Here is a 4,281-nt window from a genome sequence, read left to right as displayed (position 1 = left end):
TTTTACATCTGTTACTTTGTGCATTTTAGTTATGTTATATGAACCACAATGTCATTCCCATCTCCCAGCATTTCTGGACTGCTGTTTTAATGGAATGCCGGCGTTCCTCACGACAACACAGTGATTCGTCTTTTTCTAAATTCCTTTTTAGTTGAAATGATGCTTCCAAATTTGATTTATAGACCCGATGTGTTCAAAGTGACACCATGGTTTTGTAAAAATTAAGAAAATGGGACATCGCATGTAACAGTCCGCTAGTGCACCAATTTACCATGAAATAGGTCGTTTGAATTGGTAATAATGTGATATAGTAGGTGTGCGTGTGTTGGGGTTAATGCCCAATATACGCACTTTTAACATGAATCAGTAACGGTTTGTGCACTATAAATACTCCTTTCAGTTGGTTCAATAGTAGAAACCATAAAAACCAGAGAATTACCACAGAAATCAGCCCAGTTGGATCTGAATCACGGTCTGATTACAATATATAAATAAAACGGACCAAATGGAAAACTGTCAAAATTCAAGTCATTGCTTGTATAAATCTATGTAACGTCTGTAGTCCACCGCTCCGTCCAATGAAAGCAACACTCTCAAGGGGCATGGGTTAACTTTAAACATTGATGTCTCAAATATAGGAGAGAAGAGATCATTTCCAATTAAATATGCAAAGTATTTGGACATCTTATAGTGTAAATGTACCAATATATACATATGTAGCTGTATCAAAGATCGTTGTCCTTGGAATGGCAGCAAGACAAATTGGTGTTGCTCATAAAGCTGGAATAAAGTATTTTTTACCTCCTTGAATGAAATAATGCCCATAGTGTAAAAGTGTATCTACTCTCTGAACCTGATTCTGATGAATCTGGTGGATACTGATGTGTAGGAACGAGAGGATCAGTGCGTCTCCCAGCAAACGTATTCCTCCTTTATGGGCAACAGTGTCGTTCCCCCCATCAGATGCTAACCCCACATCCAAGTCTCCACCGTGTGTGTGTGTGGGGGGGGGGGGACGAGATGTGTAGACACAATCAAACTAACTTCACTACGGAGGCAAAGGATCCGGCGATCACAAAGATTACGCCCCAGTGGGATTTTTCCTGTATGTTGATTTTGTTACATTTGAAAATTCCTTCAAGACATTTCAGACATGAAGTAGACAGGATATTTGTCATGCTCCCAAACCTGACCATAAAACAAAAGCGAGTCAAAGACTGTGGCCACACTGTGCTCTCTTTGTATTATATCAGATGCAACATGAATGTAGTCGTCATCTCTCTGTGATTTAAGTGCCCGGCTCTGCAGGATGGCTGACCCTTGTTTGGAAGAGCCTCTCGCTAACTACGCGCCTTTTATTGGCTTATTTGGTGAGAAGTGTTTGGGACTGTTAGGACGGCTCTGACCCACAACAGTTACACACTTTTTGCCGACACACAGTTATGCATCATGTCTGTGAGTACAAAACATATTGCCAATTTTTTCCCTTAAATTTTGTCTTGCTGACATAGAATAAAAAACTCCAATCGGAACTATTTAAATCTGTCATAAAATCACTAAAATAGACACATTTCCTCAGGAGCAATGTTGGTCAACTCTACTGCCTTTATATTATATATATTTAGGGAACACAAAACAACATATATCATAATGATGTATACATCAGCTATTTCATTATGTCATGTACTGTACATCAGTATATGATATATTCTCTACATGATAATCACACCCTGGAGTTGAATTTACCTACATACTGGTACTAGTGCATGACCTAGACTTTGATGGACCTTGTAAGGCTATTTTACAATCTCGTCCATTTGGGATAATCTCCAAATGTTTCATTTCTATACTTTTGCCTCGGTACCTATAGCTGGTCCCATTTTAGTGACAGTGGAGAATAGGAATGGTGTGATGCAGGGTCTACAACCAAAAATATATTATGTGTCTGTACACACACACACACACACACACCACACACACACACACACACACACACACACACACACACACACACATAGACGTATGTAACATGTAAATATAACTGCACAAACTCTGCACAAGTTTATTTATGGTTTAAGAATGTACATTTCAGTTACTGAATTCAATTAAATTTGCCAAAACTTGTTTGTGGAATCAAGACATGTGGTATCGTCTCATAAAATTGGTTCATCACTTTATGCTTTGTCATTGTCATTTATTTCAGTAAGTCAGTGTAAATTCAGTTACATTTGAATCTGAAGGTAAACATTTTCAACTGGATAGGAGCCAAATCCAGAATCCATCCAATCATTCTGGGTTTGCCCTGGTCATGTGACAGGAGAGCCCCCTGCTGCTCCACAGGAGGCCAGCTCAAAAGCTCTGGGTACTGTGCAACCGTCACTAGGTTCCTCTTCTGAACTGACACATTCTGCTCGTATGGGTTTGCCAGATAATGTAACGTTCTGCCTGATCCCAAGAGATAATGACATCTGCTCCAGCAGGACCTCTAGCTCCGTAAGGGACACGGCTGATGGCTTCATGTCTGTTTCCAAGCATAGCTAGAGACATTTAGCATTTTTAGCCAACATATGCAAATGAGAGCTTCATGTGGGACCAATGCTTTTGATTGGACCAGGAAGCATACAGGAAAAACTCGACAAATTTTATACGCTTTAATGCACAAAAAGAGGGCTGGTAGTCTCCCTCCTGAAGTTGGGGAAGAGAGGTGTCCTGAGGAGATGAGCAAAAACCAACAAGATTACTGAATGAAAAAGTCTGAAATTCCAGAGTCATTTACCGCTAAGCTGACAAAGAGGGCAGAGCAGGACAAAGGAACAAGAGAACCAAACACACAGGGACATGCTAGTACCTTCCCCTCCACTGGCACCTCCTGGAACCCTGCCAGGCTGGTCGGGATGGTCCTGGTAAAAGTCGTGCAGGGGTCCATTGTCCAGAGTAATCCACTACCATTCCTTAGGACTCTACCCCTACAAGTTGACCAGGAACTGGGGACCACATCAATGCTGGCGGACATCAAAAAAACTCTGGATAGGCTGGATAATCCACAATGACATGAGGAGGGGGCTCAGATGGAGGGACCAGATCCAACTTTGAGACCGTTTCACCCGTGAGTTCTGAAACGTGGGATTAACGTTGAGAGATGCAGACAACTTGAGGCGAACTATGGACAATTCATAATCTCAAAGTGTCTGACATAAAAAGCACTTAGTTTCCTGGAGTCACTGTGAAGGGGAAGGGGCTCGGTGGTGGTTGACCTGCCTCTGGGACTGTAAGGAAGACTTGACTTTACACTTTTGCAGTGACACAGGATGGTCTGTACCGAGGCCACCACCACTACATCCTCCTGGAACTCAAACAGGAGTGACTTATACCCACTGGAGGCCATGATGGGAGACATCCCAGTGGCGGTGGAGACCTAAGTGGTCTTGGCGTACTCAAGGCATGGCAGGAATGAACTCCAGGACACTGCGTGTTTAGGAGTCACACACTGGAAAGCATTCAGCAAAGCCTGGTTTGCCGAATCAGGGACAAAACAGAGGTTGGGTGGGGGGCATTGCCAGGAGGCAAAGTTTTTCGTTGCACCTCCAATACCCTCTACTGCCAGGAAGTGGCTCCCATGATGCAGGAGGGAGACAGGATGGGACCAGGCTCTGAGCTTGCAGGATCAGGGAAAAACTGACAAGACAGGGCATCTGTCTTGATGTTGCAGGTGAGAACACAAAGTGGCCAAGACAGAGTGTTGGCCATGCCTGCCGGGAGGTCAGACACTTAGCAATCTGGAGGTAGGACAGGTTCTTGTGGTCAGTCCACCCCACAAAAGGCTGGATGGACCACTCCAGCCAGTGTCTCCACTTCTGTAAAGCTAAGACAACTGCTAGCAGTTCTCTATTCCCCAAATCCACCTCATCCATAAACTGACAGCTGGGATCGGGGCGTGTCAAGATGGAAGTGGCGGTAAACAGAGCCTCTAGGTGACTGAACGCCGTGTCACTCTCATCGGACCATTTGTGACCTCAACCTTTGTATAGTCACGAATGAAGTAATGATAATAAATTGGTAGCTGGAGGACACAGAGGCTGAAGGGATGGATGACCGTGGTGGTGGAGGAATTGGGTTATCTCGCGTGAGGAGACCTGCGAGACTGGTAAAGAGGTTGTAGACGGAGTTCCATACGTCAGAGAGGAGCTCATCACTGGATGTGCCTTTTGACATGGTTGTTTAAGAAATGAGAAACTTCTCATTGCAGCAGTTGGGGTTAAATAATTTGCAAAGTAATGTCAG

At 43.7% G+C, this 4,281-nt stretch overlaps 1 long non-coding RNA gene across 1 annotated transcript; it reads right to left on the bottom strand.

Annotated features, from left to right (window-relative positions):
- Window positions 1–1,879: 1,879 nt before the first annotated feature.
- LOC130538244 (uncharacterized) lies at window positions 1,880–4,179 on the bottom strand. The gene is made up of 2 exons (XR_008953830.1): window positions 1,977–4,179; window positions 1,880–1,945 (listed from the first exon to the last, which is right to left on the bottom strand). It is a non-coding gene; the product is annotated as an uncharacterized LOC130538244 (long non-coding RNA).
- Between the last annotated feature and the right edge of the window lie 102 nt (window positions 4,180–4,281).

The sequence above is a fragment of the Takifugu flavidus genome, chromosome 14 (assembly GCF_003711565.1).
Source record: "Takifugu flavidus isolate HTHZ2018 chromosome 14, ASM371156v2, whole genome shotgun sequence".
In the NCBI taxonomy this organism is placed as follows: Eukaryota; Metazoa; Chordata; class Actinopteri; order Tetraodontiformes; family Tetraodontidae; genus Takifugu; species Takifugu flavidus.
The sequence above is the reverse complement of the archived record's forward strand: the minus strand, read 5'-3'. Positions and strand labels throughout refer to the sequence as shown.